The sequence below is a fragment of the Castanea sativa genome, chromosome 9 (assembly GCF_040712315.1).
Source record: "Castanea sativa cultivar Marrone di Chiusa Pesio chromosome 9, ASM4071231v1".
Lineage (NCBI taxonomy): Eukaryota > Viridiplantae > Streptophyta > Magnoliopsida > Fagales > Fagaceae > Castanea > Castanea sativa.
The window spans coordinates 31076798-31091719 of NC_134021.1; positions in this window are offsets into that span (position 1 = coordinate 31076798).

The window sequence follows — 14922 nt, forward strand, 5'->3', positions numbered from 1 at the left end:
GGTCTGGGCATAACCTATGGTTGTGAAGGTATTCACTGGTCACATTTCTCATAGGGAGAGTTATCCCACCTTCTATGAAGGCAATCATGGGAATGATGACTTCTCCCTCTCTTCTAGCGTTGCCTACGGCTTCTACTGGGCAATACCTAAGACCTACGTCATCAGAAATCTGGTATTTGGCCCTAAAACCTTCCATACCAGCGTTGGTATCAACCAGACACTTAAACCTACCCATCTGGGAGAAGCGAAAATGAGAGTTTAAAGAAGAAAAGAGGTTTAGATGGGAGTCGAGGATAGAAGCCGAGAAGGAATGAGTAAAGAAAGTAAGAACTTACAAGATTTGGTTATGCAATTCTTCATGAGCTTTTAGAGAGAAAAGGTAATGATTGACACTTAGGCACGATTGATTTCTAAAGAAATGAATGAAGGCGCGGGTTTCCAGGCGTTTTGACGTGCGGGAGGCGGCCTCGAAATTAAAATTGTCCTGCTCAAATTTTTAGAGCTAATCTGGGCCGTTGGATGCGCATCCTACCGTCAAATGTGGGGAACAGGATGTAACTTGCGGTCATAAATGCGCACATTCCGGTTTTCGAAGCGTCAGAGGCATTTTCAAGGAACGAAGGACCCATACATGTGTGGCGGTTTATAAAGCGTGCGAGAGGTACTCTGGTCAAATCAAAACTCTATTTCTCTCCTCGGATGGGAGGGGCAAAATAAAGTTTTGAGGGGCTATTTTGGGGGGTAAAGGCTATTGAATAAATATTTGGGCTTTGGGCTTAATCGGTTGGTACCAGTTTATTTTTATCAAGGGCCTTTAGGCCCACAAGTCAGTCTACACTGCAGAGGTCTGAGGAGTTGTCCGAGGATGAATGTCTCCTCGGACAGGCTTGGAATGACCTTGGAATTTGTTAAAAGGGTTAGAGGCAAGATTCTGGAAAGAATGATGGGTAAGAGGATGATCCAAGCACCCTTTAGAAGTAAGGATGTGTGAGAAATATCTGAGAAAAAAGCTGCTACCACCACATTAAAGACCCTGCATCTACTTCCTTGGCTGCATTAATGGGGAAATGACCTCTGAACAGTACAGTTCAGCCTTCTTGCTATTGTTTGAAGATTTCAAGAAGGTGGCGGATGGGACAAGTATCTAAGGGAAAGATTTGTATGACACGTGGATGAACCAGTAAAGAAGAAGTATATAAGGAAATGAAAGAGGAAAGAGAGGGGAATCGACACTTTCTACTGAGAAAAACAGGAACTAAGAATTGTAAACTTTGGTAAAGAAAGAGAGTATTTATATAACTCGTCCTCGGCTTACGTCTGAGGAAGTCTCTTTGTCATATTTGTTTATTATTTGCACAGTTTGTGGCATTCTAGCCTGTTAACCAACTTCCAACATCTCGAACCTAGATTTCAAACTCATTCTCTACAAATTTTATTGTATAAGGCTCATTGGGCTTGAGCCCAACACTTATTTTTGGGTTCGGGTACAATTGTGCGATTACAACGTGTATGAGATATATTTAAATAGAGAGTGTGCTAATTTTTAGGAAAAAGTTTCTCGATTAGTTTTTTTTATTAATTTTGTTGAATTACAATTTTAACCTCTTCTTTTTTTCTTTTTTTTTACAAATAAGAATTATCTAATTAGATTAGGGGTATTTTTTACATTTTTTGAAACCATAACTAACTTTCTGAATCCTCTTAATATATAGATATAGATATATAAAAGAAATGACTCTTTTTAATTTAAGCCTGACTTAATGCAAGGTTAGCTGATAAGACCATTCTAGGGTTTTTCTTCTTCTTTTTTTCCACCAAAAATTGGGCTCAACCTCTTCTTTTCTCTTTTTATTTTACTAGGAAAAAAAAATTAAGAGATTAGAGCATAAGCGTCAAGAATTTTAAAAATATGTCATTTTATTATTATTTTAGAATACCATTTTACATTAATACAATAGATCCTCTATTATTCAATTTAATACATTAAAATAATATATACAACAATAATAACACAATTTTAGAATACCATTTTACACGACCCATCGACTTGACCAACAGACCCAAAACCCAAACCCATTGACTACCAAACTCAACCAACCACTAGCTAAAGACCCATAACGTCGCCGCAACCAAACTCTACTCATAACCCACAATGCCACTATAATTAACCTCGACCCACAACCTAAAAAAACATACATGATGCCGACCACAACGTTGCCGCTCGAAGAGAGTGAAGAAAGAAATTTATTTAAGTTTGATTTGAGGTGCAAAGGGAGAGTCATTTGATGTTAAGGGTGAGGGATGGGCTCTAAATGTGATTTAAAGAAGAGTGAGGGAGAGAGGGAGGGAGAGAGACAACACGTGGAGATAAGAGAAATAAAGTTGAATAAAAAAGTTATAGCACATCTATCGGTACCATTATATTATTGGAATGGTTCTGTAGCAAATGTCAAATTGATTTGACATTTGGCACATCTCATGAGAGTTAGTTTTTGGTGTTTGGTGTGCCAAATGCTAAAAATATAGCATTTGGCACACCTGATGTCAATGCTCTTACAAGATAAAGTTTGGCATTTATTTTGTTATTCTAACAACTATTAGGAACCTTCAAAATAGTAGGAACCTTTAAACTTCTTGCTAGCATCTTAGGGTCACCTCTAAGGGGTCTCTCCTTGTAATGGTGTGTGTAAGACAAGAGACTATATACACCTGATGGAATAGTTAGATACTCGAAAATATTTGAATACTCTTATTTGTTAAAGAAAAAACATTAAGAAAAATATTATTTCCTTATCTTCTTTGTTATAATGAGATCGTCCATTATATTTATGTAAACTTTGTAGAAACTAGAAAGTACAAACTAAAGTTGGGAATCTTGCACCATACCGAGTAGTACGATAAGTATTTATCATGATCCAATAAAACACTCTATAAACACCACATTTTACAATCCACAATCAACCTCAATTTATGGCAAACTTATATTTTCACATCTCAAGGGTGAAATCATAATTTTGACCATTAGATTTCTAAAATTTCCATGTAAAACAAATATTGAAGTCTTAAAGATGAAAGCAATGTGTCAAGAGTTCCAATTGGACCATTGGATCAAAATTTGAGGCTAAATCAAGTTTTAACCTTTGATATGATTAAGTTTTTTTTTTAGAGATAGTTTTTAACCTATGCTTTCAGGTTCTGATGATTGCTTTTTATTATCAGACGAATACACCAATTGGTTTTTTGTGTAGTTAGGGATTGAATCTTAGATCTCTTATTCAACGATAAGAGATTTTACTAGTTGATCTAATTGAAACTCACTATTAGATTTGGAAACATGTGATAATGGTAAATTGATTATTACTTTTGGTCTTCTAAAGGATTAATTATAATTAATGAGGTGTCATAATCACTATTATAAAAATTGGACTAGATCAGCTGGTCTGATCAGTTCAATCGAGAACCGGGTGCCAATTCGGTCTGGTGAAAATCGGGAATAACTAGGAAATTCGTCAAAAATTGATAAAAACTGAGAACCGAAGGCAAATTCAATTTTGCCTTCGGTTCGATTGGTCATAATAAAATTGGTCTAGACTTAGGACAAGGGTGTTCATTTGCACAAGGGATTATGTGATTGTAATAAATAGATGACCTTAATTTTAAATTGGAATCAGCTTGGGTCCAATACATAGGCACTAGACCCAGTCTACACACACACACACACACACACACACAAACACTAGTATGTAGTTCTGTGCATATGCACAAGTAAAAATTCACTTGGTATAAAATTAAAAATTAAATGGGATATGTGGTGCAAAATTGAGAATCCAATTAAAATCTAATTGGATTTTTTCTAAGTTTTGGCTATTTATATATACTAACTTGTAACCCCATGCATGTGCACGGATACACTTAAAGATATACAATAAGATGCATAATATAATTCCTATATATATTATTTAAATATTATTGGTAGTCATTTTTATATTTTGTTAACTCTTTAAAAAAAATTGTAAGGATATTATTAGATAGAAAATGTAAATTGTCCATTTTTTTTTTAAAATTATTGTGAAGCACCTTTTTTAAAATTTTTTTTTTACAATTCATTTATTTTAGATTCTTTGATTTTTGTACTGAATAACTCACTTGGATGAATATTTATGATATAGTCCCACATTTGATTCTAAAATTAAAAAAAAAACTCTTTAAGAATATCTATAAAAAAAAAAAAAACTCTTTAAGAATAAATAATTTAGGACACATGACGCAAAATTAGAACTCTAATTTGAGTTTCTCTCAGTTTCACCTATTATTATATATATAGATATAGAGACTAGCATGTAACTCTGTGCATATGCACAGGTACATTTAAAACCAATCATAATTATATATATATATATATGATTTGGAATCTAGTTGGATCTAGACTCTTCAGTTTTTGCACCCAATAATTCACTTGTCATAAAAAATTTAAAAAAAAAAAAATTTAGATGGGACACATGGCACAAAATTGAATTTCAATTAAAATTCAATTTAGAATCTAATTGAATTTAGACTATTTGATTTTTGCACCTAATAATTCATTTAACACAAAAAATAAAAAATTAGATGAGACACATGGCACAAAATTAGACATGATTTAGAATCTAATTGGATATAGACTCATCAATTTTTGTACTCAATAATTCACTTGTTACAAAAATTAAAAAAATAGATGAGGCACATGACACAAAATTGAACTTCAATTAAAATTTAATCTAGAATCTAATTGAATTTAGACTCTTTGATTTTTACACCTAATAATTCACTTGACACATAAATTTAAAATTAGATAAGACACGTGATACAAAATTAAACTTCAATTTAGAATTTAATTATATTTTCTCTCAACTTCACCTATTATTATATATATAGACTAGCTTGTAACTTCATGCATATGCATGGATACACATAAAGATATATAACAAAATGCATAGGAAGTTTGAGAGTAGGTATAGGCTATACTTACTCTGATGCTCCTCACGTTCAGATTTGCCTTGGAAGCTGGCCTTGCAGTGAGTGCACTCATAGACTCCTTTGCCATCCACAGGTCTGTTCTTTCCCATTGGAAAGTAAACAGGAGGCTTCCTCTTACCCTTGCCCATATTCTTCCCAAACCCTAGTTGTAAATTGATGGTTCTACCAAAAGAATTTATGAAATGGTGAAACAGAGGGTGGGTTTCTATGTTTAAATAGGCTGGGCTGGGCTGGGCTGGCCTGGTAACTTAGCTATCAAAGAATAGTTTCAAATCATATTTGAGGAATAGTTGCAAATCTTTTCTTATCACTCTAATCAGAGTTCAAAAATTGAACTCAAAGACTTATACGTAAGGCTTCACTAGAAATTAATGGGACTATGGGAGACTAAAACTTAAGACTGTTTCGAGAGAAAGAGAGTTAGAGGAGTACTAGATTAAGGTTAATATTTTTCCCATTTCCAAAACAAGAAATTAGTTTTGCCATGAAATTAGCAATGATATTTGACGAATAAAAAATGCATTAAAAAAATAGTATTTTATGTGGGATAGAGTTAGGGTAACGGGTGTCAAATAGGTGGGTCGGTGGGTGTGGCTTGGGCTTAAATGGGTTAGGACTTTAGCTTGAACTTAGGCCACTAAATACTCAATAATAAAACAAGTATTTTGTTTACTCAAATTATTTGGAAGTTTGAAAGTAAGTATAGGAAGTTTGAGAGTAAGTATAGGCTATACTTACTCTGATGCTCGTCACGTTCAGATTTCCCTTGGAAGCTGGCCTTGCAGTAAGTGCACTTCTAGACTCCCTTGCCATCCACGGGTCTCTTCTTTCCCCTCAGAAAGTAAACAGGAGGCTTCCCCTTACCCTTGCCCATTTTCTTCCCAAACCCTAGTTGTGAATTGATAGCTCTACCAAAAGAATGTATGAAATGGTGAAACAGAGGGTGGGTTAATATGTTTAAATAGGCTGGGCTAGGCCGGCCTAGCCTGGTAACTTAGCTATCAAAGAATAGTTTCAAATCATATTTGAGGAATAGTTGCAAATCTTTTCTTCTCACTCTAATCAGAGTTCAAAAAATAGAATTCAAGCACTTATACGTAAGGCTTCACTAGAAATTAATGGGATTATGGGAGACTAAAACTTGAGATTGTTTCAAGAGAAAGAGAGTTAGAGGAGTACTAGATTAAGGTTAATATTTTTCCCATTTCCAGAACAAGAAATTAGTTTTGCTATGAAATTAGTAATTGTATTTGATGACTAAAAAGTGCATTAAAAAAATAGTTTTTTATGTGGGATAGAGTTAGGGTAGAGCGTGTCAAATAGGTGGGTCGTTGGGTGTGGCTTGGGCTTAAATGGGTTAGGACTTCAGCTTGAATTTAGGCCACTAAATACTCAATAATAAAACAGGTGTTTCATTTTCTCAAATTATTAGGAAGTTTGAAAGTAAGTATAGGAATTTTGAGAGTAAGTATAGGCTATACTTACTCTGATGCTCATCACGTTCAGACTTGCCTTGGATGCCGTCCTTGCAGTGAGTGCACTCATAGACTACCTTGTCATCCAAGGGTCTCTCCTTTCCCCTCAGAAAGTAAACAGGAGGCTTCCCCTTACCCTTGCCCATTTTCTTCCCAAACCCCAGTTGTGAATTGATGGTTCTACAAGAAGAATGTATGAAATGCTGAGACAGAGGGTGGGTTAATTTGTTTAAATAGGCTGGGCTGGCCTAGCCTAGTAACTTAGCTATCAAAGAATAGTTTCAAATCATATTTGAGGAATAGTTGCAAATCCTTTCTTCTCACTCTAATCAGAGTTCAAAAAATAGAACTCAAACACTTATATATAAGGCTTCACTAGAAATTAATGGGACTATGGGAGACTAAAACTTGAGACTGTTTAGAGAGAAAGAGAGTTAGAGGAGTACTAGATTAAGGCTAATATTTTTCCCATTTCCAAAACAAGAAATTAGTTTTGCCATGAAATTAGCAATGGTATTTGATAACTAAAAAGTGCATTAAAAAAATAGTTTTTTTTTATGTGGGATAGAGTTAGGGTAGAGGGTGTCAAATAGGTGGGTCGGTGGGTGTGGCTTGGTCTTAAATGGGTCGGGACTTTAGCTTGAATTTAGGCCAGTGAGTACTAAATAATAAAACATGTGTTTTGTTTACTCAAATTATTATTAAGTTTGAACGTAAGTATAGGAATTTTGAGAGTAAGTATAGGCTATACTTACTCTGATGCTCATCACGTTCAGATTTCCGTTGGAAGCCGGCCTTGCAGTAAGTGCACTTATAGACTCCCTTGCCATCCACGGGTCTCTTCTTTCCCCTCAGAAAGTAAACAGGAGGCTTCCCCTTACCTTGCCCATTTTCTTTCCAAACCCTAGTTGTGAATTGATGGTTCTACAAAAAGAATGTATGAAATGGCTAAACAAAGGGTGGGTTAATATGTTTAAATAGGCTGGGCTGGGCTGGCCTAGCCTGGTAACGTAGCTATCAAAGAATAGTTTCAAATCATATTTGAGGAATAGTTGCTAATCTTTTCTTCTCACTCTAATCAAAGTTCAAAAAATAGAACTCAAACACTTATACGTAAGGCTTCACTAGAAATTAATGGGACTATGGGAGACTAAAACTTCCGAATGTTTAGAGAGAAAGAGAGTTAGAGGAGTACTAGATTAAGGCTAATATTTTTCCCATTTCCAGAACAAGAAATTAGTTTTTCCATGAAATTAGCAATGGTATTTGATAACTAAAAAGCGCATTAGAAAAAAATAGTTTTTTATGTGGGATAGAGTTAGGATAAAGGGTGTCAAATAGGTGGGTCGGTGGGTGTGGCTTGGGCTTAAATGGGTTAGGACTTCAGCTTGAATTTAGGCCACTGAATACTCAATAATAAAACATATGTTTTGTTTACTCAAATTATTTGGAAGTTTGAAAGTAAGTATAGGAAGTTTGAGAGTAAGTATAGGCTATACTTTCTTTGATGCTCATCACGTTCAGACTTGCCTTGAACGTCGGCCTTGCAGTGAGTGCACTCATAGATTCCCTTGCCATCCAAGGGTCTCTTCTTTCCCCTCAAAAAGTAAACAGGAGGCTTCCCCTTACCCTTGCCCATATTCTTCCCAAACCCTAGTTGTGAATTGATGGTTCTACCAAAAGAATGTACGAAATGTTGAAACAGAGGGTGGGTTAATATGTTCAAATAGGCTGGGCTGGGCGGGCCTGGCCTGGTAACTTAGCTATCAAAGAATAGTTTCAATTTATATTTAAGGAATAGTTGCAAATATTTTCTTCTCACTCTAATCAGAGTTCAAAAAATAGAACTCAAGCACTTATACGTAAGGCTTCACTAGAAATTAATGGGACTATGGGAGATAAAAACTTGAGATTGTTTCGAGAGAAAGAGAGTTAGGGGAGTACTAGATTAAGGCTAATATTTTCCCCATTTCAGGAACGAAAAATTAGTTTTGCCATGAAATTAGCAATGGTATTTGATAACTAAAAAGTGCATAAAAAAATTAGTTTTTTATTTGGGATAGAGTTAGGGTAGATGGTGTTAAATTGGTGGGTTGGTGGGTGTGGCTTGGGCTTAAATGGGTTAGGACTTCAGCTTGAATTTAGGCCACTAAATACTCAATAATAAAACATGTGTTTTGTTTACTCAAATTACTTGGAAGTTTGAAAGTAAGTATAGGAAGTTTGAGAGTAAGTATAGGCTATACTTACTCTGATGCTCATCACGTTAAGATTTCCCTTGGATGCCGGCCTTGCAGTAAGTGCACTTATAGACTCCCTTGCCATCCACAGGTCTCTTATTTCTCATCAGAAAGTAAACAGGAGGCTTCCCCTTACCCTTGCCCATATTCTTCCCAAACCCTAGTTGTGAATTGATGGTTCTACCAAAAGAATGTATGAAATGGTGAAACAGAGGGTGGTTAATATGTTTAAATAGGCTGGGCTGGGCAGGCCTGGCCTGGTAACTTAGCTATCAAAGAATAGTTTGAAATTATATTTGAGGAATAGTTGCAAATCTTTCATTCTCACTCTAATCAGAGTTCAAAAAATAGAACTCAAACACTTATACGTAAGGCTTCACTAGAAATTAATGGGACTATGGGAGACTAAAACTTGAGACTGTTTCGAGAGAAAGAGAGTTAGAGGAGTACTAGATTAAGGTTAATATATTTCCCATTTCCAGAATAAGAAATTAGTTTTGCCATGAAATTAGCAATGGTATTTGACGAATAAAAAGTGCATTAAAAAAATAGTTTTTTACGTGTGATAGAGTTAAGGTAGAGGGTGTCAAATAGGTGGGTCGGTGGGTGTGGCTTGGGCTTAAATGGGTTAGGACTTCAGCTTGAATTTAGGCCACTAAATACTCAATAATAAAACATGTGTTTTGTTTACTCAAATTATTTGGAACTTTGAAAGTGAGTATAGGAAGTTTGAGAGTAAGTATATGCTATACTTACTCTGATGCTCATCACGTTAAGATTTCCCTTGGAAGCCGGCCTTGCAGTAAGTGCACTTATAGACTCCTTTGTCATCCACAGGTCTCTTCTTTCCCCTCAGAAAGTAAATAGAAGGCTTCCCCTTACCCTTGCCCATATTCTTCCCAAACCCTAGTTGTGAATTGATGGTTCTACCAAAAGAATGTACGAAATGGTGAAACAGAGGGTCGGTTAATATGTTTAAATGGGCTGGGCTGGGCAGGCCTGGCCTGGTAACTTAGCTATCAAAGAATAGTTTCAAATTATATTTGAGGAATAGTTGCAAATCTTTTTTCTCACTCTAATAAGAGTTCAAAAAATAGAAGTCAAAAACTTATATGTAAGGCTTCACTAGAAATTAATGGGACTATGGGAGACTAAAACTTGAGACTGTTTCGAGAGAAAGAGAGTTAGAGGAGTACTAGATTAAGGTTAATATTTTTCCCATTTCCAGAACAAGAAATTAGTTTTGCCGTGAAATTAGCAATGGTATTTGACGAATAAAAAGTGCATTAAAAAAATAGTTTTTTATGTGTGATAGAGTTAGGGTAGAGGGTGTCAAATAGGTGGGTCGGTGGGTGTGGCTTGGGCTTAAATGGGTTAGGACTTCAACTTGAATTTATGCCACTAAATACTCAATAATAAAACATGTGTTTTGTTTATTCAAATTATTAGGAAGTTTGAAAGTAAGTATAGGAAGTTTGAGAGTAAGTATAGGCTATACTTACTCTGATGCTCATCACGTTAAGATTTTCCTTGGAAGCCGGCCTTGCAGTAAGTGCACTTATAGACTCCCTTGCCATCTACGGGTCTCTTCTTTCCCCTCAGAAAGTAAACAGGAGGCTTCCCCTTACCCTTGCCCATTTTCTTCCCAAACCCTAGTTGTAAGGATATTATTAGGTATAAAATGTAAATTGTCATTTATTATTATTATTATTATGAAGCACTTTTTTCCTTTTTTTTTTTGATTCATTTATTTTAGACTCTTTGGTTTTTGTACTTAATAACTCACTTGAATGAATTTTCATGATGTGGTCCTACATTTAATTCTAAAATTAAGAAATAAAACTCTTTAAGAATAAATAATTTAAGACAATGGCACAAAATTGGAACTCTAATTTGAGTTTCTCTCAGCTTCATCTATTATTATATATATAGACTAGCTTGTAACCCTATGAATATATATATATGGATACACTTAAAGAAATACAATAAGATATATAACATAATTCTTATATATATAATTTAAATACTGTTGATAGTCATTTTTATATTTTGTTAACTCAAAAAAAAAAAATTTAAGGATATTATTAGGTATAAAATGTGTCAAGGGTTCTTTTTACGTTTCTTGTACCTTAGACTCGCGTCTTGATATTATTGGACAACGCTTAGTCTAGGCTTTTTCTAAGAAGGAAGTTGGGTCTAGTGCTCTACGGAATGAGCTTCAAAGTACCATTTTGTCGCTACCAGTTTGTGCACAAATGTTGAGTCCAAAGTCCAAGGGAAGACGTTGTAAAATGAGCTTATCCTCTGTTTCTGCCACTAAAGGAGCTTTTCTCCAATATTTGTCATGGGACTAATTTTTCTGCTATGTAGTAAAACCTTCTATTGTATAGTAAAACTTTCTATGGCAGAAATACTTTTCTGTAAAAATATTTTTTTACTACAAAAACATTTTTCTACTTCCTATACATAAACAAATCACAGTAGGACAACTGATGCAGTGAACATGATAAAAAACGTGCTACAACAGAACGACTAAATATAGCAAATATAAGTTCTAAGGAGTGAAATCAAATATATTTGCAATCAAAATCAAATATTGAATCTTCCCACCCAAACTCCAACTTGAACAACCTTGTTATAGACTTTTGCCATCATAATTGTGCATTTTGGAGAATAGACCTAAATGGCTACTGACTACTACTTTTGGGGGACTTCAAAGAGTGGATTTGCTAAGAGGGAGGGAAAAGATGGTCTATTAATGCATGTCTATATTCGTGTTTTCTCTCTTCTTTTTACCACTTTCTTTATTTTTTTCTCTTCGTTCTTTTTACTCTTAGTTTCTTACTACTCTCTCACCGTGGGCTATTCCCCCTTTGGTCTTTCCTTTTTTTGGTCTTTCTCTCTAGGTGCCTCTTTCTCTCTAAGTGCCTCCCTTAGGTGCTTACAGCTCTCTTATCATGGGTTCCCTCCTTAGGTGTTTCTCCCTTTTCATCCATGGCTATCTCTTCCTTTTATAGTGAACTAATTCAATAGGATTTCTCCCTTTTACCCCTAAGGCTTCACCAGCTGTTTTAAGCTTGTTATGGGCATTCCTTCAAGACTGCCCACCAACCCATTGGTTGCCCAACCACTACCTCTAGTCAGATTACATTTGCTACACCACTACTCATTTCATGACAAAAATTCATTATGTTTGTTCTTGCTATATACCACTACCTCTGGGTTCAAATGAATAAGGGTTGGGCTACCTCACCACCTATCTCTATGGTATGCATCAGATGGTCCTAGCCATCTACTATCTCTTTTGGGTAAGACACCATCCCAACAGAGTATATTCCCAAAAGAAGTCACGGCTGGAAACCAAATATAGATCCATTTTTCCCCCATCATCAAATCACACCCTCTGAATTCCTTTGACCATGGACCCACCTCCCTTGTATTGACCATGGACCCACCTCCACTATCTTCTGCTTTTGTCTTCTTTCGTTCCCACGTCATTTATGTTGTAGCAAGTTAGCTTTGTTTCTTTCTGCTGCATGTCTTTGTCTTATTTCTTTATGCATTTCCTATTGTGTTTGTCATTTCCTTTAGTTTAACTTTTCTTTCCTTCACGCAATTCCTGCTACTGACACTTCCTGTTGTTCCTTGTTTCTTTTCATTGTGCTTCTTCATATTAGTTTTCACACTTTTTTTTCTATATACAAAAGGATTTAGGCCTTTGTGGGCCAAATAATGTTAAGTAGATCAAAAGGGTCTTAGGCCCAATTTGTTTTCATCTGTCAAAGTCATTCTGCTAGAAAATTGTATTCTATGGCAAATCTGTATTTTGCTGCAAATCGTTTTCCCTTACATTTCTTTCTTAGGACCTTTCTTGCTCTTTGGTCTTCTTGGTGGGCCTTGCTTTTCATTGGGTTTTCCTCCGTATGGGCTTTTGAGTCTTGCTGCTTATTGGGCTTTTGGATACAAATTTGCAAAAATGGGCATCAACAAAATGTAAATTGTCCATTTTTATTATTATTATTTATTATGAAACTGTGTGTACCCAAAATATGGTTATTGGGCTCAATCTCTACTTTGGGCTCACATTTTATTTATATCGTGGGGTTAGGATTTCCTACTATGGGTGGTCCCGTGCTCGGTGACCCAAATGCTCTCCAGTTTCTGCAATCCCTCCTCTCACAAAGTTGCTTTCCTTTCTTCTCTCAATTTTCTCACTCTTTTCTATCAGTTCTCTCTCCAAAGTTTTCCGACCCCCTTACTTCTCATCCTAGTCTCTTATTTATAGTGTGAGGTCAGTGGGAATGTCATGGTTATTCCTGATTATTAGTGGAGATGGGGGGTTCTAATTCCATTGTTTCAAAGTGGATGTTTCATTAGGAGTGGTAGTAGTGGCATTAGAACTGGTTCCCACCTTCTATAGGCTATTCGGCAACAATATTTCCTAAGGCCCTATCGGACAGGCAAGACATGTACCCGGAGCAATCACGTTACCATCTAAGACACAATTTTGTGGGCTTGGAGCCTTACCTCGTACAAGGGGTTGGGCCAGGGATCGTACCATAGGGCCAGGGCCAAAGGCCCAAAGGGCTTGGGGATCCTTTATCGTATAGAAGCACTTTTTATTTTTATTTTTTTTTTACGATTCATTTATTCTAAACTCTTTAGTTTTTGTTTTTAATAACTCATTTAGATGAATATTTATGATGTGGTTCTACATTTGATTCTAGAATTAAAAAATAAAACTTTTTAAGAATAAATAATTTAGGACACATGGTGCAAAATTGGAACACTAATTTGGAATTTTAATTTGAGTTTCTCTCAACTTCACCTATTATATATATATATATATATATATATATATATATATATATATATATATATATATATATATTATTGTGGAGCACTTTTTTCTTTTAGGATTTGTTTATTTTAAACTCTTTGGTTTTTGTGCTTAATAACTCACTTGGATGAATATTTATGATGTGGTCTCACATTTTATTCTAAGATTAAGAAATAAATTTTTTTAAGAATAAATAATTTAGGATACATGACACAAAATTGGAACTCTAATTTAAAATTTTAATTTGAGTTTATCCCAGTTTCACCTATTATTATATGTATAGATACATAGACTAGCTTGTAACCCCATGCATATGTATGGATATACTTAAAAGATATACATAGTATAATCCTTACATATATAATAATTTAAATATTATTAATAGTCATTCATATATATTTTTTTAACTCTTTAAAAAGTTCTGTAAGAATATTATTAAGTAGAAAATGTAAATTGTCCATTTTTAAATTTTTTTATGTTCATTAATTTTAGACTCTTTGATTTTTGTACGCAATAACTCACTTAAATAGATATTTATGATGTAGTCTAACATTTGACTCAAAAATTAAGAAATAAAACTCTCTTTAAAAATAAATAATATAGGAAATATAGCACAAGATTGGACATCAATTATAGAATCTAATTGAATTTACTCTAAAATTTACCTATTTACACACACACACACACACACACACACACACATATAGACTAATGTATAACCCGTGCATATGCACTGTAAAATTAAAAAAAAAATTACAATTACACACATATATGGATTCAAATTACTCTCTCTCTCTTATTTTATATTATTTATATTAATTTCTCTTGGATATACACGAGTTTACTCTTTTTTTTTTTTTTTTTTTATTGAGTTTTTGACGATTTACTTATATTAGACCATTCGTCTTTTGCACCTCATTAATTCACCTTGAACAAAAACTATAAAAACTTAAAAAAGACATGTGGGTCAAAATTAGTCAACAATTGAAATCCAATTTAAAACTTAATTGAATTTAAAAATCCAATTAGAACCACCACACACCCTTGGTGCGATGGTCACTCCACAAGTATAAGTGCTTGTGGGGCGTGGGAAGTAAGGGCCGGGGTTCAAGTCTCCAGGAGGGAGCTTCACATACATATACACTTAGATTAGGCTAGAGTAGAATTTTATCTTGTATATATATAAAAAAATCCAATTAGATTTCAAATTGAAATTCAATTAGAGTCTACTTTTGCGCCATGTGTCTCATATAATCTAAGTTTTTAAATTTTTGTGTAAGTAAGTTAATTTAGTGTAAAAATTGGATTTCAATTAGAGTTTAATTTTGTGCCACATGTCTTATCTAATCTA